The 24848-nt window shown below is 58.0% G+C and overlaps 1 protein-coding gene across 9 annotated transcripts in view; it reads left to right on the top strand.

Annotated features, from left to right (window-relative positions):
- RIMBP2 (RIMS binding protein 2) overlaps nucleotides 1–24848 on the top strand; it is a 156393-nt gene that overhangs the window by 27118 nt on the left and 104427 nt on the right. For 8 of the 9 annotated variants that reach the window (XM_075996430.1, XM_075996421.1, XM_075996428.1 and 5 more), the window contains exon 2: nucleotides 11180–11315. The gene's annotated coding sequence lies outside the window, so the exon portion shown is untranslated. Of the gene's footprint in view, nucleotides 1–4330; nucleotides 4512–11179; nucleotides 11316–24848 lie in introns of those variants that run through there. The other variant, XM_075996422.1, reaches the window with a different exon arrangement.

A 24848-nucleotide genomic window follows, 5' to 3' on the forward strand; every position in this document is an offset into this window, starting at 1 on the left:
GTCAGGATTAGCTGGGTGGATGTGACCAGAATGCTTTGAACGGTGCCTGGCCCTCGGACGAGGCTACGTCTCTATCAGTTGATGCTGGTTGTTAAAGTAATACAGGTTGTCATTCCTCCCGGGACAGTCTAGTTGTGCGACTAATGTCAGAGCCCTGGCTCGAGCGAGGGGACCCCTCGGGACCTCCTGGAGATGGAGCCATCTTCTCTCTTTTTTCTTCTTCTTTTTTTGTTTTCGTCTTCTCTTTTCCAGTCGGTGTTTGTGTCCCTACACCCTGTCCCCTGAGCCCCGTGTACCGAGCAGGGTCTCTCTGTGTCGCCCAGCCTGGCGTGCACTGGCTGTTCACAGCCTCCCTCATGGCTCCCTGCAGCCTCCAACCCCTGGGCTCAGGCGATCCTCCGGCCTCAGCCTCCCCAGGAGCTGGGGCTGCAGGCATGCGCCACTACCACGCCTGGCCGGACTTTTTCAGGCACGAGGGCAGGACGCTTTGGCCCCAGACACCTGGGTCTGACTCCGGGCTCTGCTATTTGCACACGGTGTGACCTTAGCCCGTCACTTGACCTCTGAAAACCTCAGCTTCTCATCTGTGCGATGGGGATGGTGGCTTATGTTGAGGCTCAGGTGAGGATGGGGGACCTGCAGCCGCCGCAAGGTGTGGACTTGTGCGGGGTGGCGCTGGTGAGCTGTCGCCCTCGGCTACGGGTCTGCGGGCGGGGCTGGTGCGGTCACACGTCACGCCCCCTGTGAGTGCTGCCCTCCAGCCGTGTGGCCGTCAAGCCAGCGAGCTGCCCCCAGGCTGAGACTCATTTTCCAGTGCTCTCTGGGCACGAAGCCGTCTCCGCTCTCCACGGCTCCAAGAGCGCCACGCTGGCGGCTTGACGTTCTGAGTTGCTCTGCAGTCGGTCCCAGGCGCCGATGAGGCGCTCTCAGCCCAGGAGGCTGATTAGAAGGGGACGACCGAGCCCCGCGCCGCAGTCTCCACGTGGGAGGCGGGTGCGGGGCGGGGGCACCGGCCGCAGGCCCGCCGAGACGTGGGGGCGAGCGTCCCGCAGGTCGGGGGGCAGGGCGCGGCTTCCTCCAGGCCACCGGCACCGGCCGGGTGCCCAGATCTGGCTGATTATTTAGCGTTCTGCCTGCGCGACTGCAAACAGCAGGAATCAGAAATGCCTGCCGCCTGCCTCTGTGGTCTGGCTGTGGTGACGTCACCTCTTTGAGGGCTCAGAGGGAGGCCACCAGGACCCGTTATAATCGCCGGGTGGATGGCCAGAGGGCGGGGGGTCCTTCCTGTCTGCAGAAACCGCCCAGCGCCGGGGGCTCTGCCGGCTCTGGTTAGCCTCGCTGGGGGCTGTGTCTGCCTTTTCTTAGGTTTATAGCATGCCTGGCTGTTTCGTAATATTTAAGTTTTCAATGTAGGCCGGGCGCGGTGGCTCACGCCTGTCATCCCAGCACTCTGGGAGGCTGAGGCAGGAGGATCGTTTGAGCTCAGGAGTTCGAGACCAGCCTGAGCAAGAGCGAGATCCGTCTCTACCAAAAATTAGAAAGAAATTAGCTAGACAACTAAAAAATATACATAGAGAAAAAATTAGCCGGGCATGGTGGCGCATGCCTGTAGTCCCAGCTACTCGGGAGGCTGAGGCAGGAGGATCGCTTGAGCCCAGGAGTTTGAGGTTGCTGTGAGCGAGGCTGACGCCACGGCACTCTAGCCCGGGCAACAGAGTGAGACTCTATCTCAAAAAAAAAATTTTTTTTCAATTTAATGTTTCCTCCCACTCAGCAGAGTTAGGTTTTGTTCTCGTGTCTGTAAAGAGGAGAATTTAGTCTCTGAACACGCTGGCAGTGGAGAGCAATCGCCGCCCCCCACGCCACCCTTTGGGTCGCGGTGGAGCCCGGGCTGGTGCGGTCCTGGGGCCAGACCGCCAAGTGCAGATCCCGACTCGCCAACTTCCGAGCTGAGGACCCACGAGGGACCCTCTGTCCCTTGGGTTCTTCACGGGCAGCATGCACAGATGGTCACGGCACCATGTGGGGCTTCTGAGGGTTCACTGAGACACGCTGAGTAAGATGCCTGTAAAGCGCTTAGTATATAATAAGCACTCAAAATGTGGGCTGCTGTTACTAACACGAACAGTATTCACAATTAGGATTAAACAGAAAATCTAATTCTTTTTTTTTTTTTTTTTTTTTTTGAGACAGAGTCTCGCTTTGTTGCCCAGGCTAGAGTGAGTGCTGTGGCATCAGCCTAGCTCACAGCAACCTCAGACTCCTGGGCTCAAGTGATCCTCCTGCCTCAGCCTCCCAAGTAGCTGGGACTACAGGCATGCGCCACCATGCCCAGCTAATTTTTTCTATATATATTAGTTGGCCAATTAATTTCTTTCTATTTATAGTAGAGACGGGGGTCTCGCTCTTGCTCAGGCTGGTTTTGAACTTCTGACCGTGAGCGATCCTCCCGCCTTGGCCTCCCAGAGTGCTAGGATGACAGGCGTGAGCCACCGCGCCCGGCCCACAGGGGGACTTTGACAGGCTCTCCGGCTTCCTCATTTGGGGGTTCCCCGACCGTTGCCCAGAGCATCGGTCCTGGTTGTGGCGCCCTCGAATCTGCCTGGGGAGGTGGGTGCATACGCCTTTCGTTTCCTCGGGGGGCTGCTCCCCGTCTCTCTCGCAGCCGTGTGGCTGACGACGCCAAGCTCCGCTGGGTTTCCCTGGTCCGCCCTGCGGGTCAGGCGTGGCTGGTTCCTTCCTCCTCCGTCCGGCGAGCCCTTGTCCGTCCAGCGCTCGCCTTGCTCGGGGCACCGTCCCCGCTGCGGGGGCGCCGTGGGCTGCAAGACCCCAACCCTGTCTCGCTCCAGAGGTGCCGCGGGGACACGGGCGCCTTGGCGCGCGCAGACGCCCCGCAAGCTCAGCCTCTGCGGAGACGAGACCTGGGACACGGCAGGGAACGCGGCGGGCAGCTCCAGGCAGGTGTCTCTGCGCTCAGACCCCGCGGCCCTGGCCCTACAGCGCGGAGCGTGACCCCGGCCCCGCCAGGCCGGCCCGGCCCACGCTTTTCCTAAGACGCTACTACCAGCTGCGTGTTAGTTTGGGTTTAATTTTTGCTGAAAGCGCTCCCAAACCCAGTTAAACTGACTCAGTCTTATTAACCCTTTGCACTTGCTTGCTTTTTTTCTCGATTCCTTTATTCTACTCGGGATTTAATTTTTTAAATACCCCAGATTTTACAGAGCGCGGCAGCAGAACGAAAAACCAGAGTTTCTTTACACGCAAACTTATTTGTTTTTTTTTTTAATATTTCAAATTATTGATACAAAGAGTGATTTTAATCTCTGTAATTTTTGCCGACCGTGTCGAGTCACACTGGACGTCCGAGTGCAAAGGGTTAAAAGGGAATGTCTCCACACACAACTGAGAGGTCCAGGGACAGGTGTCCAGCTTCAGGTGCAGCTGGATCCAGGGGCTCAAGCAGTGCCCTCAGGACTAGGTTTCTCTTCGTGTCTCAGCCCTGTTTTCCGCTGTGCTGTGCTGGCCTCGCCCCCAAAGTCCCAGGAACCCCGAGCTTCCATTCCTACCCCGGCGGGGCCGCGCCGTGGAGACGGTTGCTGGCTCGGTGCTCACTCTTTCCTGGGATCATTCACGTCTTCAGGACTGAGTGAGCGTCCTGCGCACCCCGCCTCTGCTGGGGCCGTGTGGCCATTGCCTCACCTGCCCCACCCGGCAGCCCCGGGTGAGGCGATGTCACCGCGCCCATTTCACAGGTGAGCCCGTTGGGGTTCAGGGAGATCCGGCGCGCGGAGTCACTGCCCGGTAAGCCGCAGAGCGGAGACCCGGCCCGCACGGCGCCTGCGGCGGATGAGCTGGCTCGGCTGCGGGTCTGCGCTGGATTCCAGCTTGGGGAGGGTCACCGGGAAGTGGTCGGGAAGTGACACGTCGGAGACGGCGTGGAAGGCAGGGCCGGGAGCGGACCCTGCTCTGTCCAGACCCACGCTGTCCTCTCTGGCCGTCCCGCCCCTCACGCTTCTCTTGCCGGTTTCCAAACATTCCTGCCCCCTCTCTCCAGGGGCACGCTCTTGTTTCCCGGGAGCAGGTGGCTTTCCGGGGCCCTGCCTCTTCTCCCAAAGATGTGACCGCATGTGAGATTCTATGTCCCGGGCGGGTCGTGTGGGGAGGGGAGTTGGGGGGCGAAGGGAGAACGGCTCGGGAGGGGCAGGGAGTGCCTTGTGACGCGCTCCTTGTCAAAACACAGGTCTTCCCGGCGGCATCTGCGTGACTCCTGACGACAGGCGTGCAGCCTGCCGGGCGGCCGCATTTGCAGATTGAATTACCGTCCTATTCAGATGACACAAAGCAGTTTCTGGCCGGCTCAGGCGGCCCATGAATAAGTAAACAGCCTTCCAGCTCCATGCCGGCTCGGCTCGGGGGCGCTGGCGGCGGCCGCAGGGGTGGGAAGCCGGTGCTCACCGCGTAGTGGCCGGGCTGCACAATCTGGCCCCCGGGACCCCTGATCCCCGAGTCTGGTGAGTACTGACTTTGGGGGGCAGAGCCTGGTGAGTTAGTGAGGCATGGCTCAGACGAGGACGAGGACGGGCAAATGGACCTGCTGGCTGCAGGGTGAACGTTGCCCCCCTCCGGGCTGAGAGGCGGGGAGAGGGGTTTTCCAGCCCCCCCCCCCGGGGTGGGGGGTGAGGGGCTGTGATAATTGCTGGTCTCAACACCTTTGGGTCCTCATTGTGGTGGCTCAAATCACTGCTGCTGCCAGTGGGCATTCGGTTCCAGACCTGTCCCCGGGCCGGCGTCAGGCTAGGAGGGACATTTTGCACAGAGGGTCAGTTCACTGGGGCAGGTGCGGGCAGGACTGCCCCGGTACGAGACAGTCCAGGACGGGGGTTGGGGGGGCGGTGTGCAGGTCCCACCTGCCGGGGAGGTGGGCGTCCCCTCATCCACCCCTCCCCCAACTTCCCCGCCTTAGGAAATCCATATTCCGTTGCAGACTGAGTTTGCTTTTGCCTTGTTTGGGCATCGCACGGTGGACGTTAAAAACAGCATATCCAAAGTTGAGTGGACGTCTTCACTCCTGCTTTACATTGGGCTTCTGTGCGGCGTTTCCATTGCTTTAAGCCCAAACGATGAGACGGGGTTCAGCCTCGTGAAGATTTCAGATAATGACGTCCCTTTGACAACGGGCATGGTCGTAGCATTTTTTATTTTGTGGGGAGAGCCTTGCTCTGTGCGCCCCATGAGGGGGACATTTATGGGGCGGGGCAGGTGGCCGAGGCTTCACGTTGCCTGGCATTTGATGGCCGCAGTAAAATGCACGTCCATTAACCACTGTTATTTTTTGTTTCCCTGTCTGCCGAGACGGCTCTGCTAATTAAAACTCCGTATAAAGTGGTGTTTGAGCTCTGCGTCCAAGTTTACTCTGGAGTCGTTAGGTGATGCACGGGCCCACAGAGGCATCCTCTGGCCGGACCGCTCTTGAATTAATAATGATCGCTCTTCACGGGTGACCATACAGAATGGGTTTTCACGTCTGGTAATCATTAACCAGCTCTGCAGCCAGCCCGGGGAGGTGTCAGAGCCGGTCGCCCCTTTAGTGACCGGGCAGGCAGAGCAGAGGGGGGAGCGGGGGCGGAGGGCGGAGGATTTCAAGTTCTGAAATGGCACAGCCTTGGGGGCCAGAAAGATGGGGGGGCGGGGAGGAGTGGGGGGGGAGAGGAGGCGATGTACTTCTTCCTTGCAGGGAGCACCGACATTCATTTATGAAATGCATCGAGAAGCTGGGGATTGTTGTCCCACCTGATTTTCCTTTGCATAGAGCCGGGAAATCATTTACATAACTTGCAGATGATCACGACTTCCTGTAATCTTATTTTCCATGTCATTCTTAACTCTTTCTCTGCACGGTCCCTCAGAGGGGCAGAACGGGGCGTGTGCATCGTTGGAGGGGAAGACTTGGGGGGCTGCACGAAAGGCGGTAGTTGGTGCGTAGTCAGGAGTGGCTCTGCCCGGGGGTCTCCGTGGAGGTCTCTGCTTTGATTTGCTTCCGGGTTGGAGACCTCCCGGTGCCTTCTCTGTTCATTGCCGTTTCCCCACGGCGGGGCGTCATAGCAGATGGCTTTAGGTGATTTAAAAAAAAATGTATGTTGTTGTCTGACAGCTATTCATGTAGTTTAGAGAAAAGACTTGAGCACATCCGGTGAGTTAATGTGGTCGTATAAGGTTTCCTTGGAGACAAGAGACTTCAGTCAGTTCCCCAACTGGACCTAAGCGTTCTTTCTTTTGGGCTCCGCCAATATTTTTCAACTTGCAAGTGCATGCGAATGATTTAAAAAGATCGATAGTGTGTAGAGGTGTGTGACGCCATGTCAACTCATTTTATTTGGGGATGTTGGTATTTTAGGAAGATCTAATCAGCTAATATCTTTAAGCAGGATGTGTTCTAAAACTTCTACTATATTTATAGAACTTAAAGATATTATATTAGAGTAGTAAATCTTACTAGAATACATATGTTTGGTAACTTGGTCTTTTATAAGCTTAAAAGTAATAATGAAAACTATACTTTGTGATCATTAAAAAGAAAAAACAGGCCGGGCGCGGTGGCTCACGCCTGTAATCCTAGCTCTCTGGGAGGCCGAGGCGGGCAGATTGCTCGAGGTCAGGAGTTCGAAACCAGCCTGAGCAAGAGCGAGACCCCGTCTCTACTATAAATAGAAAGAAATTAATTGGCCAACTAATATATATAGAAAAAATTAGCCGGGCATGGTGGCGCATGCCTGTAGTCCCAGCTACTTGGGAGGCTGAGGCAGAAGGATTGCTTGAGCCCAGGAATTTGAGGTTGCTGTGAGCTAGGCTGATGCCACGGCACTCATTCTAGCCTAGGCAACAAAGCGAGACTCTGTCTCAAAAAAAAAAAAAAAAAAAATTTCTTAAAAAGAAAAAACAAGCAACCAAAAAAAAAAAAAAAGAGCTATCTCCTGCTGCTCCGTCCTTCTAACCCAATGCTTATACTTCTAGTGGTTTCTCCTCGAAGTCACCTCAATAATGCTAAAGAGTATGCTTGTACTTCTGTTTGTTGACGTGCCAGTTTTCATGGGTTCAAAAAATAGCCCTTTCCTTGATGGGGGATGAGTGGCTCTCAGCCAACAGGGCTGATGTTGTCTTCCAGGGCTCATGTTGGGAGACGTTTTTGTTCGTCTCAATTTCGGGGGAGACAGGTGGGTGACTGGCACCGGGTCACGGGCTGCCGCTGCCCCACAAAATGCACGGGACCCCTCACGACAGGGGGTTGTGTGACCCCAGATGTCCAACCGCTGAGGAGCAGCAGTTCTGGGGTGTGTGAAGATTTGGCCACCGTAGACCCCTTCTCCCAGCCTGCACGTGCGGTGAAATCGCTGCTCTAGTGAAGTCAGTGATTCGCGTTAACGTTGCCATTATGTATCTGTTGTTAGCTGTAGAAGCAATTGGTGCCTGTGATTACGTTTCCTTCACCGTGTAGCCCTTTGGTTTTCCTGGAGTTATTAACCACCTCACTTTTCACCGTGCCCTTTGCAGTCCACATGTTGGAAACTCTTTGAGTTCTTCATGGTGTCAAAAGCTTTTCCTGAGTCTCTTTTTCCCTGTGGATACTCTGCCTCCAAACTCCGTCGTCTTCTCGTTTCAAACTCATTGTTCTCCAGGTCTAGGGTTCAGCTGTCACTTTGTAATTTTTTTTTTTTTTTTTTGAGATGGAGTCTCACTCTGCTGCCCGGGCTAGCGTGCCTTGGCATCAGCCTCGCTCACAGCAACCTCAGACTCCTGGGCTCAAGCGATCCTCCTGCCTCAGCCTCCTTAGTAGCTGGGACTACAGGCATGCACCACCATGCCTGGCTAACTTTTTTTTTCTATATATTTTTAGTTGGCCAATTAATTTCTTCATATTTTTAGTAGAGACGGGGGGTCTTGCTCTTGCTCAGGCTGGTTTTGAACTCCTGACCTTGAGCGATCCTCCCACCTCGGCCTCCCAGAGTGCTGGGATTGCAGGCATGAGCCACCGCGCCCTGGCCCATCACCTTGGAATTTTTCCCTGTCATTGTTCAGGTTGGATTTGCTGTTTCTTGGACTCTGGGGCTTTTCCTTTTATTTTTATTTTTTCCACGTGTTTTGCTGCGGCACGTCGTCCAGTCGTTTCCTAAGAAAGCACACACCGGAGGCGCAGTTCAGGGGTCCTTGCATGAGTGGCGACATCCCTCCTTCATCCTCTGGCTTGACTGGCAGCTTGTTTGGGCACGGAATCTTAAGTTGGAAATAACGTGCAGTCGGAATTTTAAAGACATTCTGCTGCCTTCCAAGACTGTTGTTGAGAAATCCCACGATGCCTTAAACTCATTCTTTTCCTTTTCAAAAATCCCACTTCTTCTTTTCCATTATTAGCGGAAGTGTTTAGGGTCTTCTCTTTATCAGCCGTCTGCTCAAATGTCGTGGCACCTGTTGGTGCAGGTCTCTTTGCCCCCTGCCTTGCGAGACCTTCACCTACCTGTGAGGTCCTTCTATCCGGAACTTGTTCTTACTGTTTTACCGACAATTTCCGTCTCTGTATTTCCTCCGTCTGGAAGTCTTAACTGGTAAAAGCAGAACCTCTTGGGTGGATCATTAAAGTCTTTTTTTATTTTTTCCTTTAATATTTTCTATCCCTTTGGGAGGTTTCCTTAACTTGATCATCCAAACATGCCATTCAAAATTTCATTTCATAATAGCAAGTACCGTTTTCATTTGCAAGAGTTCCTTTTTGTCCTTCCTGGGTCTTTTTAGCATCTTTTTTTGTTTGTTTTTGAGACAGAGTCTCACTGTATTGCGAGGGCTAGAGTGCCGTGGTGTCAGCCTAGCTGACAGCAACCTCAATCTCCTGGGCTCCAGCGATCCTCCTGCCTCAGCCTCCCGAGTAGCTGGGACTACAGGCATGTGCCACCATGCCCGGCTAATTTTTTCTCTATATATTTTTAGTTGGCCAATTAATTTCTTTTCTGTTTTTAGTAGAGATGGGGGTGGGGGGTCTCGCTCTTGCTCAGGCTGGTTTCGAACTCCTGACTTCGAGTGATCCTCCTGCCTCGGCCTCCCAGAGTGCAAAGATTACAGGCGTGAGCCACCGCGCCCGGCCATCCTTTTTAGCATCCTGTTCTTCATTTTTAGATGCTTTCTGAGGACACTTGTTAGATTTTTTTTTTAAATCTATTTTGGTTGCCTGCATGATCTCCCTTTTCTCTGAGTTTTATTTTTATGTTCTTTTAGTCCTAGAGGTTTTGGAAATGTAGCGAGCCATCCTTGGTGGATCGTGCGGCTTTGGAGCAAAGTCTTGACAGGCAGTGGGTGTCGGGGTGGGCTTGGTGGTGACGAGCTCACTCCGGGGTCCTGTGAGGGACCGCAAGCTGTGTCATGGAAGCTCCGAGGCTGGCACTTGGAGGTCTTTGCTCTTGGGCTTCAGCCTACTGTGTACACAGCGGTGCTCCCGTCTCCTGCCTGGTGTGAGAGTGGCCTGGGCGGGCGTCCAGCTGGCCGCATCACCCATGTGGACCAGGGGAGGGAAGGGTCCCCCCAGGCAGACGCTGTCATTTCTCTCCTTTCAATAGCACACTCAGGCCGGGCGCGGTGGCTCACCCCTGTCAGCCCAGCACTCTGGGAGGCCGAGGCGGGCGGATCGCTCGAGGTCAGGAGTTCGAGACCAGCCTGAGCAAGCGTGATACCCCCCTCTCTACTATAAATAGAAAGAAATTAATTGGCCAACTAATATATATAGAAAAAAAATTAGCCGGGCATGGTGGCGCATGCCTGTAGTCCCAGCTACTCGGGAGGCTGAGGCAGGAGGATCGCTTGAGCCCAGGAGTTTGAGGTTGCCATGAGCGAGGCTGATGCCACGGCACTCACTCTAGCCTGGGCAACAGAGTGAGACTCTGTCTCAAAAAAAAAAAAAAAAAAAAAAAAAAATATATATATATATATATATATATATATATATCGCAGTTAACTGTCACAATCTCCACCCGAGACCTCTGAGTCCCGAGCTCTCTGTCACTAAACGTCCCCAGAAAGTAAACCCCAACCTCCTGTCCAGATATCTTCCTCTCCCATCTCTTCCGTGCAAGACTGCAAACCTTATTAAATGCCAGCCTGGGCTGAAATTACACGGGCGTGTTCAGCCCTGCCCGCCAGGCCGGGAGGACTCAATCTTGTTTGATCTCTGGGCCTCGCACCAGTCGGGAGCATTGGAGGGCTCGGCGCACGTCTGCTAAATTAAAATAAGACTGGATTTTGGCCGCACAGACTGTTTTTCTGTCCCGGGTTCTAGGGTGGAGTCTGCCTTGCTCTTGGTTCTTCCGCTCACCCACGCCGGTTAATGCAGACACAGGACACTTAGAGCTTTTTGATGAAACCTAGGATAATTCAATTTATCATCTTACTCTGTGATTCCAAGGAGTGTAAAGACTCTTTTTTTTTTTTTATAATTTTTTTTTCCTCCCAGGTCCGTATTGCAGGAAAGGACTCTTTTTTAACAAAATAAAAGAGAAGTAAAAGACCTTCTGATATTTTCATCGTTTATGCCAACTTGAGGGTCTGCTGACATACGGGGATTTCTGTTCTTCAGTACCTGGTGGCGGGGTGGGAGCTCCCTGGGCTTACCGCGAGCAGCACGCCCGCCGGTTTGCATGTTGACTTTTATTAATGACTCTGACCCGTAACAATCCTCTCCAGAGCCTTCTGGGCACCAGCCATGGTTTTTGATAATGAAGGCCGGGTGCGGAGCAAGCCCGGACGTTGACTCATGCTCCCATCCCTTGCTGTTGCCGGCCGAGTCCGGGTAATTAGCGCTGAGTGCGTCTCTCCTGGCAGGTTGAGGGACCGGGAGGTCCGCTCCGTCTGCCCGCACAGCCGTGACAGCGTGGTGCAGGGCGTGTGCGTGTCTTTCTGCCGTGCCCTGCACCGGGAGGTGTGACCGAAGGGAGACCGAGGTGTCTCGAGGTGGGACGGGGTGGGAGGGCCACGCGTGCAGTCTCAGCTCTGCCCCTGGCTGGCCCCCGGGTGTTCTGAACCGGAGACGGGGGTGTTTCCGTGCCCCGCCTCTCAAGCACTGAGGAGGAGGTGCGGGAGGCAGGGAGGCCCGCCTGCGAGCCGCTCTTTGGTGACAGAGGATCGTGTTTGCTTCTCCCTGCAGCCTAGAAATGGCCCGCCGCGCCTGAAGCCCGCAGGAGCCCACGCCGTGCTCGGCCAGCCCCAGCCTTTGGAAGACCCGCCAGGGACCTTCCCGGCTTTGCGTCCGGAGACCAGGGACCCCGCGGTGGGACTGCGTGGTAAGGTGACCTCTCTGCCTTCCGGAGCTCTGTCGCCTTGCGCCAGTTTGGGATTTCGTCTGTCCTTTCATTGTGGGAAGATTTATTCGAGAGACACGCTTATCGAGTGCGAACTGTGAGTCCCTTAGTGGGGCAGGACGGGGAGCGGTGGACCAAGCAGTTGTGGTCCGGACCTCGCCAAGGTGGCAGCGTCGTGGCGGAACAGCCGTGCAAAGGCCCTGGGGCAAGCAAGAGCCTGATGTGTGAAAATCTGGGTGTCCGGGGCCCAGATGGAGGATAGGGAGCTGGAGCAGCTCATTTAGGGTCTTATGGACCGTGTTAGGATGTTGATTTTAAACCTTTTTTTGGGGGTGGGGTGGGGACAGAGTCTCGCTGTGTTGCCTGGGCTAGAGTGCCGTGGCGTCAGCCTAGCTCACAGCAACCTCAGACTCCTGGGCTCAAGGGATCCTCCTGCCTCAGCCTCCCGAGTAGCTGGGACTACAGGCATGTACCACCATGGCCGGCTGATTTTTTTCTATATATATTTTTAGTTGGCCAATTAATTTCTTTTCTGTTTTTAGTAGAGATGGGGGTGGGGGGGTCTCGCTCTTGCTCAGGCTGGTTTCGAACTCCTGACCTCGAGCAATCCTCCCGCCTCGGCCTCCCAGAGTGCTGGGATGACAGGCGCCAGCCACCGCGCCCGGCCTTGATTTTAAGCCTTGAGAGCATGGCTAGCCGGAGGTGGCCGATGTCAGGCAGGACGGCGACACGGTCGCATTTGCGTTTTAATGAGATCACCCCGAACTCTGAACGGCGGTGGGGCTTCCATGGGAGCAAAGAGAACCGGGGCCCGTGTGGTCCAGACGAGCCGGGACGGCGGCTGGCGCCGGGGCATTGGTGGAAGCGGAGTCACCCGAGGGGCGGGCCCTAGGTGTACGGGGTCGTGGGACCTGCCGGCCATGGGACGGGCGGGGCCGTGGGGCGGGAAGGGTGACGAGTGTGGGCTGCGTGGGGGAGGGGAAGCACTGTTTCCCAACGGGAGAAAGACTGAGTGGGCGCCAGGCCGCCCTGAAGCCCTACGTGGGCGTGAGTTATCCGAGAGACGCCGCACACGGAAGCCAGCCGTTGGCCAGGCGCAGGGTCGGGGGTGAAGTCTGGGCCGGCCCCGTGACCGTGACCGCTTTGCGGAGTGCTCGGGCTGGGGCCTCCCGCGTGGAGGCGTGACGTGCACGCAGGCAGCAGTCCCCGCCGTGTGCTCGTGGGATGGTCGGGCGGTGAGATAGTGGCTGCTTCCTGCCGCCGAAGGCCGCCCCCGCGGCGGCGAGCTGCCCCGCCCCGTTTGCGACTGGGTTGTGGAGCAGGGGGTGAGCCGCCATGCCCGGCGCCCCTGCCTGGGCTGGCGTCGGGGCTGCTCGAGGGTGAGAGCACAGCGCCTGGGTCCCGGGTTCCAGTCTGCGCGGGGTGGGCGTGGGGAGGGCGGTGCTGGTGCTGGTCGTGGGGCGGGGCGGACGTTGGTGGTGATGGTGATGATGGTGGTGATGAAGGTTATGATGATGGTGATGATGGTGATAAAGGTCATGGTGATGGTGATGATGATGAAGGTCATGATGATGATGGTCATGATGGTGGTGATGGTGGTGGTGATGGTGGTGATGGTGATGATGATGGTGGTTATGGTGATGATGGTGGTGATGATGGTGATGGTGGTGGTGGTGATGATGGTGATGATGATGGTGGTGATGGTGATGATGGTGATGGTGGTGATGGTGATGATGGTGATGGTGATGATGGTGATGGTGATGGTGATGGTGGTGGTGGTGGTGGTGGTGGTGGTGGTGGTGATGGTGGTGATGGTGGTGATGATGGTGGTGATGGTGATGGTGGTGATGGTGATGGTGGTGGTGCTGATGGTGGTGGTGGTGATGGTGGTGGTGGTGATGGTAATGATGATGGTGATGGTGATGATGGTGATGGTGGTGGTGGTGATGGTGGTGGTGGTGGTGGTGATGATGGTGGTGATGGTGATGATGGTGATGGTGATGGTGGTGGTGGTGGTGATGGTGGTGGTGGTGATGATGGTGGTGATGGTGATGATGGTGATGGTGATGATGGTGATGGTGATGATGGTGGTGGTGGAAAGGGGGCCAGCCAGTGTGTGTTCAGTACACCTGCATTTGGGTCCGATCCTCTGATTTCTGTGCCGTGGGCTCGTTTTCCCTGGAAGGAGGCAGGAAGGGTCCGTGCGCGGCGCTCTCAGCTGTTTCAGATGCGGGACGTGCACTTGGTGTTCGTTCCTTCCCTGTTACGACCGAGCCACCGATCAGCACTTGATGAGCAACGGCAGCGTCCTGGGAGGCGGGGAGCGTCCTGGAAAATATTTCTAGACCCTTCGATTTCCATCATTGCCAATACGATCATATCAGGTTCTCCCATAGCTACAGTTTACGAGGCTCGACCGAGTGGTGCGGGTTACTCTCTGTGTGCCGTTTTTGCAAGTGCGTTTGTCATACGCGGCCTGCGGGTTACAGAAGTTAGTCTGCTCTCTGTGAGATCACAAGCCGATTATTTTGAGGGCTTATTACTGCTTTGATTTTTTTACTTTGGTCATCTGGGGTTGAAAGCCACGGAGCCCGGCGACACACAAGTGTGTGCGACTCTCCTATATTTGGAACGAGCTGATTTTTTTTTTTTTTTTGATAGATTGTTGGCTGCTTGGAAGTGCAGATGCATCATTAAGTTATTGCGTTTAAATTTAGCTCTCGTTCTCACTTTGGAAGGGAACGGAGCGTTTGAATTACTTCTCCACGAAGGGAAAGCAGTGACAAAATTCAGCCTCATGACTTTTTGGAACGGGAGGTCTAGCCAGGGAGTCTCAGAGGGTCTGAGTGTTTGACTCCAGGCGGGTGAGAAGATCTTCGCCCCGGCGGAAGTGAAAAACCGCCCTAAGCGCGCCTCAAACGACTGCCGAGTTGCAGTCTCTCCCAGCGTGGTGTATTCCGTACGTGAGTCCGTGACGACCGTCACCATGAGCACCTGGTGTTTCCATCCCTCCGAACTGGGCTCGGGCCCCGCGGTGGGAAGAACACGCCAGAATGCTCATTCTCAGGCCTGAGTGGGACCGAGTCCTACGTCGGGGACACTTCTGCAGAGGTGTGAGTGTGGGTGACGGCTTCAGAGCATCGCCACCTTGCCGTTTTCAAGGGCAACAGACGCTCGTTGGAAAAGTCACGTCCGAGGAGATGCACAGAGGAAGGCACTAAGTCCCTGTGAATCTTCTGATCTCCACTGGCGACTGCCACCAGCGTTTGGCGTTTCTTTTCAGGATCTCAGCGCTTGCCCCGTGCGTGCACAGATATGCACACAGACGCCGTGTCTCGGTGTGTTATAAAATATACGGCTGTGCATATGCAAAAGCGGACATGCATGTATGTGTGCATACATATATATTTATGTGTGTGTGTCCAAGTACATGCATAATCTGCTCTGCAACCTTTAAAGTAGTTTTCACTACTCGAGCATTTTTTTTTTTGAGACAGAGTCTCGCTTAGTTGCCCAGGCTAGAGTGAGTGCCGTGGCGTCAGCCTAGCTCACAGCAACCTCAAACTCCTGGGCTCAAGCGATCCTCCTGCCTCAGCCTCCCGAATAGCTGGGACTACAGGCATGCGCCACCATGCCCGGCTAATTTTTTCTATATATTTTTAGTTGGCCAATTAATTTCTTTCTATTTATAGTAGAGACGGGGTCTCGCTCTTGCTCAGGCTGGTTCTGAACTCCTGACCTCGAGCGATCCGCCCGCCTCAGCCTCCCAGAGTGCCGGGATTACAGGCGTGAGCCACCGCGCCTGGCCCCTACTTGAGCATTAAATCGATGTATTTAATTTGTAAAAACCTCAAGTGTTCTTTGACTGTTCTGTTTCTACCAGGCTGGCCACCATCATCAGCCTGGTCCTTCTACACACACGCACACGCACACACATGCGTGTGCGCAAAACCCTGCCGAGCCCTGCTCAGGGCGCTTGCTCCTGGTTAGGGTAGCCCCAATTTCATGGTGGATAGATGTCAGCACCTACGCATAAAACAAGTGGACTCGCCGTCCCCGGCCACGTTAACTCTGACCCGCACCGCCGCGGCGAGCATCTCTGCCCGCGCTCTCCTGTGTTCACGTTACTCTAACAGGCGTGCAAACGTGCGTGGATCTGTATGAGCATTGGAACATGTAGGAAAAAAATTAAATAAAAAACCCGGGATGTCCACTATAATCTGCTTTTACAATTTAGTAATGTGTCATGGAATTATCTCAGTCGTTAGCAGCTGCACAGTGTTCAGTTTACGTCTTGGTTTTGTCTTCTCTATGTGTGTGTGCATGTGTGTGCATGTGTGCATGTCTTCGTGTGTGCATGTGTGTGCATGTATGCGCACGTGTGCATGTGTGTGCGTGCATGTGTGTGCATGTGTGTATGTGTGTGCATGTGCATGTGTGCACGTGCATGTGTGTGCATGTGTACGTGTATGTGTGCGTGTTTGCATGTGCGTGTGTCTGACAACCTGGCTTTGTGCATTCCGGGTGCTGGGTAAATATTTGTGGGGGCGGGGCCTCACTGGCGCCGGCAGGAAGCGGCCGCACCCGGACCGCGGGACTTTGGCTGTCGCCATCTGCTCCCTCCTCCCCCGTCAGATAAGTCTTGGTGTTTGGCGAGAGCTGCTTTCCCGATGCCATGAGCTCTGGGGACAGAGGTCACGTCCAAGCGCCGAGCGGGGTCAGGGAGGGACGTTTCATCTCCTCCCCCTTTGTGCAGCTCGGGAAAGGCATTGCCTAAACGCACTGACGAGTCCCGCATTTACCCCAGCGCTCCACGGGTAACAAAACAGACAGAGACAGTCAACAAAACCAACCTACCGCCATGTGTCCATTGGAAAACATAGAGTTATTTATCAGAAAAGGCGATGACCAGCACATGCACCAGCGGCTCCGTGTCAGGCACAGAAAGTCTCCTTTCTCAACAAGATCGCGAATGTGAGACACAAACTGGCTTGGAGAAAAAGCGTCAGTTAAGCGTCCGTCACACAGAGGCGGCAGAGCTTGTGACGTGTGGGGACACCCAGGTGCCTGTGGCCTCAGAGACACAGCCTGGGGAGGGCCGCACGGTTGCCCTGGCAACACGCGGGCACTTCCGGCCTCCCAGACCCTCAGACTGTGCCCCCCAGCCCCCCTACTTCCCTGCCCCCCGACTTCCCGGGCCCCCCGACTTCCCTGCCCCCCAACTTCCCTGCCCCCCGACTTCCCTGCCCCCGACTTCCCTGCCCCCGACTTCCCTGCCCCCGACTTCCCTGCCCCCCGACTTCCCCGGGCCCCCTGACTTCCCAGGCCCCCCGACTTCCCTGCCCCCCGACTTCCCGAGCCCCCCACTTCCCTGCCCCCCGACTTCCCGGCTCCGGCAGGGACCGTCCGGCCACGATGTCATCAGCGCGGACGTGTCTGGTTATAATGGCTCTTAATGCCATTGGTCTCGTGATGGAAGCAGTCACGCACCTAAACTCCATGTCGTTCGCTGCTTCTTCTTTTCTCTCAAGCAGACAAGGCGGAGCGGAACGGCTCTGCTGACGCTGAAGTCTCAGCGCCGATTGCCACAAAGGGCTCGTTCGCGCGTCCTGGGCTGTCAGCAAGCGCGTGTGACGCGGGCCTGCCGTCCTCGGTGCCGGGTTCGGGGCGGCTCCGGGTTTGCCTGCGGGGGCGGGGGTGGGGGCGGGGCAGGTGGCGAGGGTCCCGCGCACGGCGAGGACAGGGTCTCCCTTCCGGCCGTGGCGTGAAGGCCTCGATCGTCGCCGTTCCTCTCCCGTGTCTGGGCGAGCCCGGCCCGAACGCAGCTGACCGGCCCCGCGCTGCGCGGAAGCAAGAAACGAGGCTGCCGGGGTGGCCGTGCTCGGGGTTGGGGGTCTCGGGGGCTCGCCAGGGCCGCGGTGCCCGGTTTGCCGGGGTCTCCAGCTCGCACGTTGCGGAGAGCCGGCTCAGACTCGCTTCGGAAAACAAAACCAAACCAAACCACCGGGAGTTGATTGGCCGGGGTAGCTGTAGATTCTGCATCAGGAATGGCTGGATCCAGGAGCTCAAACAGCGTTCTGGGAATCTCCGTCCGCTCCCCTCGTGCCGGCCTCGGTTCTTTTTTTTTTTTTTTATTGAAGATAACACCTTCCAATGGCCTCGGTTTTGATCGGAGCCGTGAAGCACGCCCTGTTAACGGGGGCTGTTACGGGTCGACTCGGTCTCCCCCAAAAAGGGTATGTTGGAGGTTCGGCCCCAGGACTTCAGACTGTGCCCTCGTTTCCAGACAGGGGCTTTATGAAGGTCGTCTGTGCATAGCGAGGTCGCCAGGGTGGGGCTCAACCTACCGTGATGGGCGCCCGCGTGCAGACGGGGATTCGGACATGGGCACGAGTGTGCAGGGGTGAACACGCGTGAACATGAGGACAGGGGGCGGATGAGTGACATGTCCACGAGTCTCCAGGGAGGCCCGGGATCTCCAGCGGCCGGCGAGGAGAGAGCCCGGAAGGCGCCCACCCTGCCCGCCTTGGCCCTGCACTCAGGCCCAGGACTGTGGGCGCCGCCCGGCTGCTGTGGGGCTGCCTGGTTCGTGCAGCTCTGCCTGGTGGCCCCCGGGGGAAACTGACACGCGGGCCGAGGTTCTGGCTGTCCCCAGGGGAAGGGGACTTGCTCAGGAGCCCGCGGGGAGGGGACGGGCAGAGAAGCGCCAGGAACTCGGGGGGGGGGGGAGCCTCAGGTGAGCCGCCAGTCACGCCTGCTCCAGCACCTGCTATTTGGTTGTTTGCTTTTGGGTCCCTGTGCTCCAGATTCATTCATTTTTTTATTTTTGAGACAGAGTCTCGCTGTGTTGTCCAGGCTAGAGTGAGTGCCATGGCGTCAGCCTCGCTCACAGCAACCTCAAACTCCTGGGCTCAAGCAATCCTCCTGCCTCAGCCTCCCGAGTAGCTGGGACTACAGGCATGCGCCACCATGCCCGGCTAATTTTTTGTATATATTTTTAGTTGGCCAATTAATTCCTTTCTATTTACAGTAGAGACGGGGTCTCGCTCTTGTTCAGGCTGGTCTCGAACTCCTGACCTCGAGCAGTCCTCCTGGTTCGGCCTCCCAGAGTGCTGGGATGACAGGTGTGAGCCTCCGGGCCCGGCTGTTTGTTTCCATCGCTTGTTTAGTTCACACCTCCTGACCACGAGTGAGGCGGCCCACGTGCTCAGTGATCTGCTTTTCTTTGATCCCTGGGGACGCTGCTGTCCCTTGGCCGTGACTCACTTATCTGTGCCTTTATTGTCCTGTCTCAGGAGTGGGGACAGCGGCATCGGTGTCTGTTGCTTCCGACCAGACGGTGCGCATGGTCTGGGCTGAGGGCCTAAGGCACCACGGAAAGAAAGCGTGGGCCGCTTCTGTGCATCGGGCAGGCAGCGTTCAGCCGCCGTGCAGCCTCTCACCGCCGCCGTGCAGGGGCAGGGTCTGCTGTGCTCAAGCAGTGACCCAGAGGTCACCACCCTGGGGTGGCGGGAGGGCTCAGAGAACCCAGCCTCCTCCTCGCTCTGCTGTCCTCAGGCTCGTATGATGGCTGCTGTGCCTCCTGGCATTGCGTCTGCCTCCCAGGCAGGAAGAAAGGGGAAGGCGGGATGGTGAGGGCAGTGGGGACGTTCTCTTGGTGAGGCTTTGTCTTTCTGCTGAGGGAAGGAAGACATCTGTGCCGGGCGCTTTCCGTTTGCCTCCCGGCTGCAGCCCCTGCTCCCTTCTGTCCTGCCCTCTGCCCTGGGAGGCTGACCGCTGTGCGCGCCATCTCCCCAGCGCCCTTGGCCTCTGGCTCGCGGGCGAGTGTGGCCGCCGGTGGAGGCCCTGGCGGGAGACTGGAAAGAGGCCGGGACATGGAGGCCGGGCGTGGAGGCCGGTGCTGGCCCTCCCGCCGCGGTCACAGCCTCCCAGGGTGGCGGCTGCCTGCACACCCCCACCATGGACGGCCCCTCCCCAAGCGCCCGTCCGTCTGCCCCTCGGGTGGCCGCGCCCGCCCCGGGGCCGGCCACCCGCGCCTGCTGCCCGGAGACCACGCGTGCCCGCCCGCCCACCTGCTGCCCAGAGACCACGCGTGGCCGCCCGCCCGCCTGGTGCCCAGAGACCACGCGTGGCCGCCCGCCCGCCTGCTGCCCAGAGACCACGCGTGGCCGCCCGCCCGCCTGGTGCCCAGAGACCACGCGTGGCCGCCCAGAGACCACGCGTGGCCGCCCGCCCGCCTGCTGCCCGTGCACGGGCCGGGAATTCATAGCAGCCGCAGGCGCAGGCGAGGGGGAGGGGGAGGCCAGCAGCCTTTTCTTAGCTCCCTGGGCGCCCGTCTGGGCGGGTGGCGGGGGCGGGAGTCATAGCGGCGAGCGGCAGCGTCGTGACCGGCGGGTGTGGGGTGGCAGGTGCGGGACTTGGGGGGCGGGAGGAAAGCGGGGGGTGTTTCTATCCACAGGGCCAACACGTGGCTGCGGCAGGTCCCAGCTCAGACCCGAGGCTGCCCTGGCAGTGCCCGGAGGGAGGGCCGCATGGGGCTGCGGCGTGAGGGGCCATGGGGGGGTGCGGTCGCGTGAAGCCCAGCCGCCCCGGTTCTCCCGTCCCGTCCGCTCTGCCTCCCCTGATGACTTCCCGTCCCGTCTTCACTGTCAGACCCACCCGTCATCTCCAAAATTGCTTAAAAAGCACCTTTCCTGCCACATTGCCCCGGCCAGCTCAGGGCTCAAGGGGGTGGCCGGGGGTCACCCGCGCAGGGCTGCTGTCCACTCCCCGGCCAGCTTGGGGCTCAAGGGGGCGGCCGGGGGTCACCCGCGCAGGGCTGCTGTCCACTCCCCGGCCAGCTCGGGGCTCAAGGGGGCGGCCGGGGGTCACCTGGGCAGGGCTGCTGTCCACTCCCCGGCCAGCTCGGGGCTCAAGGGGGTGGCCGGGGGTCACCCGCGCAGGGCTGCTGTCCACTCCCCGGCCAGCTCGGGGCTCAAGGGGGCGGCCGGGGGTCACCCGCGCAGGGCTGCTGTCCACTCCCCGGGCAGCTCGGGGCTCAAGGGGGCGGCCGGGGGTCACCCACGCAGGGCTGCTGTCCACTCCCCGGGCAGCTCGGGGCTCAAGGGGGTGGCCGGGGGTCACCCGCGCAGGGCTGCTGTCCACTCCCCGGCCAGCTCAGGGCTCAAGGGGGCGGCCGGGGGTCACCCGCGCAGGGCTGCTGTCCACTCCCCGGGCAGCTCGGGGCTCAAGGGGGCGGCCGGGGGTCACCCGCGCAGGGCTGCTGTCCACTCCCCGGGCAGCTCGGGGCTCAAGGGGGCGGCCGGGGGTCACCCGCGCAGGGCTGCTGTCCACTCCCCGGCCAGCTCGGGGCTCAAGGGGGCGGCCGGGGGTCACCCACGCAGGGCTGCTGTCCACTCCCCGGGCAGCTCGGGGCTCAAGGGGGCGGCTGGGGGTCACCCGCGCAGGGCTGCTGTCCACTCCCCGGCCAGCTCGGGGCTCAAGGGGGTGGCCGGGGGTCACCCACGCAGGGCTGCTGTCCACTCCCCGGGCAGCTCGGGGCTCAAGGGGGCGGCCGGGGGTCACCCGCGCAGGGCTGCTGTCCACTCCCCGGGCAGCTCGGGGCTCAAGGGGGCGGCCGGGGGTCACCCGCGCAGGGCTGCTGTCCACTCCCCGGCCAGCTCGGGGCTCAAGGGGGCGGCCGGGGGTCACCCGCGCAGGGCTGCTGTCCACTCCCCGGCCAGCTCGGGGCTCAAGGGGGCGGCCGGGGGTCACCCGCGCAGGGCTGCTGTCCACTCCCCGGCCAGCTCGGGGCTCAAGGGGGCGGCCGGGGGTCACCTGGGCAGGGCTGCTGTCCACTCCCCGGCCAGCTCGGGGCTCAAGGGGGCGGCCGGGGGTCACCCGCGCAGGGCTGCTGTCCACTCCCCGGGCAGCTCGGGGCTCAAGGGGGCGGCCGGGGGTCACCCGCGCAGGGCTGCTGTCCACTCCCCGGCCAGCTCGGGGCTCAAGGGGGCGGCCGGGGGTCACCCGCGCAGGGCTGCTGTCCACTCCCCGGCCAGCTCGGGGCTCAAGGGGGTGGCCGGGGGTCACCCGCGCAGGGCTGCTGTCCACTCCCCGGCCAGCTCGGGGCTCAAGGGGGCGGCCGGGGGTCACCTGGGCAGGACTGCTCGCACCCGAGACCCGTGTCCACCCATGGCTGATCCTCTGGCCGTTCCAGGCGGCTGTTCCGCGCGGAGGCCTCTCCTCCGGCCCAGAGGCGAGACGGGGGCCGGTCCCGGCCGTGCCTTGTGCTGCCTGCCCCGGCCACGCTCTCTGGGTCACGCGGTGCCGTCCCGCTTGCGGCAGGTCCCACGGCCTCCGCTGGACAGGCACTGAGCTCTAACTCCCTCGAAACACCCGGGAGCCGGCGTCTAGAGTGAGTGCCGTGGCGTCAGCCTCGCTCACAGCAGCCTCCAACTCCTGGGCTCAAGCGATCCTCCTGCCTCAGCCTCCCGAGTAGCTGGGACCACAGGCGTGTGCCACCATGCCCGGGCCACCATGCCCGGCTAGTTTTTTTTTCTCTCTATATAGTGTAGTTGTCCAGCTAATTTCTTTCTGTTTTTAGTAGAGACCGGATTTCACTCTTGCTCAGTCTCGTCTTCAACTCCTGACCTCGAGTGATCCTCCCGCCTGGGCCTCCCAGAGTGCTGGGATGACAGGCGTGAGTCACCTCGCCCGGCCACTTGGTTTGTTTTCGACTTTGTTTAAGCAAAAAAGCCAGGCTCTAGCACCAGGGCAAAGGTCTTGGCACAAGTCATACTTAGAAAACGAGGAGAAAAAGTTCTAGAATATCCCCAGTTCCTAATCGACAGCTTGCTCTGAAAGCTTACGGTCCGTGACGTGCAGACTTTCAGGCGAGGTTTGGATGGAAGCCGCCAGGAGTTTTGCTAAAAAGGCACAGCCCCAGGAGACGGTGGTGGAATTCTTTCTGGAACCTGCTTACTCAGCTCCTGCCCCCCAACCCCCGCCCCGGTGGTGTCACGCCACCTGAAGTCCCGCTTTCTCCGGCTAGTTTTTTGTATATGTTTTTAGTTGGCCAATTAATTTCTTTCTATTTTTAGTAGAGACGGGGTCTCGCTCTTGCTCAGGCTGGTCTCGAACGGGAATTCCTGCCCGTGCGCCGGGCGGCTGCGTCTTAGGAAACTCCCTGTTTACTGGCCCGTCCTGGCCGTCAGCGGCAGGATGACAGAGAGATGGTGGTCATGCCAGGAATGCAACGGTCTCACTGTTGTTTCTAATTGGGGAGAATATGTATATATATAAATTTTAAAACAAGAAAAGTGCAGAGCAGAAAATACCGCCCTTAGGCACTTCCCGTCACATCCAATCTCAGGGCCAACAATTTTGCCGTCCGTGCCTCCAGCGATTGTGGCTGTCTATTCTTTCCCAAGTTACACGCCGACTCTTCTCCTCGTGAGGGATTTCAGACGCACCGAGCCGCTGAAGCAGTCGTAGCGGAACCTCACGCTCGCGCCACTCAGACCCAATCGCCGCAGACTGCTGTCGTGTTCGCCGCCTGCCTGTCTGGCTGTCATCATCTATTTTGCTGCTGAGCCGTTGCTATTTCAAAGGTACAGATGTTGTGCCACTTCACCGCTAAATGCTTCGTTTTTCATCACTTAGCAGCGAGGCTGTCCCCCCGTACCTGCGGCCGCGCTGCCGTGCCCAGCGATTAGCGGTAGGTCCCCGATGCCATCCGACCTTCAGCCCCTGTTCAGAATCCCTCAGTTGTCCCTGGGGTTTTTTCTTTTCACACATTGCTGTTTTTGTTGGACCAGGATCCGCTCAGATTTCTTAATCTTTGACGTCTCTTTTATTACTTGAAAACACCATTCCCTCATGCCGCCGATTTATTGAAGAGAGCAGATCGTTTGCGTGTACTTCCCTTTGAAAATGCGTCAGGCGTGACAAACGAAGCTGAATTCTTCTTTAGTTTACAGAGTCTGCCCGCGCACCCACCCCCTGCCCTGAAGCATGCACTGTATTATTAGGATGCTGTGTGTCTTTTCTTTCTTTCTTTTTTTTTTTTTTTTTGAGACAGAGTCTTGCTTTGTTGTCCAGGCTAGAGTGAGTGCCGTGGCGTCAGTCTAGCTCACAGCAACCTCAAACTCCTGGGCTCAAGCGATCCTCCTGCCTCAGCCTCCCGAGTAGCTGGGACTACAGGCATGCACCACCAGGCCCGGCTAATTTTTTGTATATATATATATTTTTAGTTGGTCAATTAATTTATTTCTATTTTTGGTAGAGACGGGGTCTCGCTCAGGCTGGTTTCGAACTCCTGATCTTGAGCAATCCGCCCGCCTCGGCCTCCCAAAGTGCTAGGATTACAGGCATGAGCCACCACGCCCGGCCTCTTTTTTTTTTTTTTTTGAAACAGAGTCTCACTTTGTTGTCTGTTGCCCAGGCTAGAGTAAGTGCCATGGCGTCAGCCTCGCTCACAGCAACCTCAAACTCCTGGGTTCAAGCGATCCTCCTGCCTCAGCCTCCCGAGTAGCTGGGACTGCAGGCATGGGCCACCATGCCCGGCTAATTTTTTTTCCTACATTTTTAGTTGGCCAATTAATTTGTTTCCGTTTTTAGTAGAGACGGGGTCTCGCTCTTGCTCAGGCTGGTTTCCAACTCCTGACCTTGAGCGATCCTCCCGCCTCGGCCTCCCAGAGTGCTAGGATGACAGACACGGCCTCTACGTATTTTTTTCCTTCTAGAAATTTTTGTGAAAAACTAAGACCCAAACACACACCCACATGAGGCTACACAGGTCGGGACCGTCAATGTCACTGTCCTCCGCCCCCACGTCTGGTCCCACCGGAAGGTCTTCGGGGCAGTGACAGGCATGGAGCTGTCATCTGCTTATGAGAACCAGGCTGCCTTCCGGAATCCCTCCTCTAGAAGCTGCCCCAGGCTGTGTCACAGTTAAGTTTATTCTTAACAAGTAGAAGGCGCACACTCTAAAATAACGCTAAGGGAGTACAGCAGGTGCACAGACCTGCGACACAGCCGTGTGTCATCGAGCGTCATGCCCTGTGTGTGGCGGCACGCGCTGGGCTTTCTGTAGGACTAGCAGCGGGGTAGTCTGCTCCACCCGTCTCCCCGCAGACCCGTCAAGACCCTCGTGCTGCAACGTTACGGTGGCCGTGACGTCACCGGGCGCCAGGAGGCTCCAGCTCCAGCGTAATCTCACCGGGCGCCACCGTGTGCGCTCGCGGTCCACCGTTGACGGAAACGCCCTGTAGGGCCCGTCTGTCCGTCTCCTCAGAAAACGCACGGTGTTTTTTTTTTTTACGTGGATTTTTTTGATAGCCACGACACACTGAGCGCACGATTCCGTGTCTTTCTGTCCTCAGTCTGCGTTGATGTTTTTGAGATGTGTCTGCATGGTGACGTTTCTTGTCCGTTTCTCTGGGGGGTTTTTTCCCCCCGCTTTTCCTCGGCGGACGCGCTCGCGCCTGCCTCCCGGGCACACGCGGGCGTGAGCTGCTGACGCGGGCGGGTCGTGGC

Source organism: Microcebus murinus, chromosome 22, assembly GCF_040939455.1.
Source record: "Microcebus murinus isolate Inina chromosome 22, M.murinus_Inina_mat1.0, whole genome shotgun sequence".
NCBI classification, from domain to species: Eukaryota; Metazoa; Chordata; class Mammalia; order Primates; family Cheirogaleidae; genus Microcebus; species Microcebus murinus.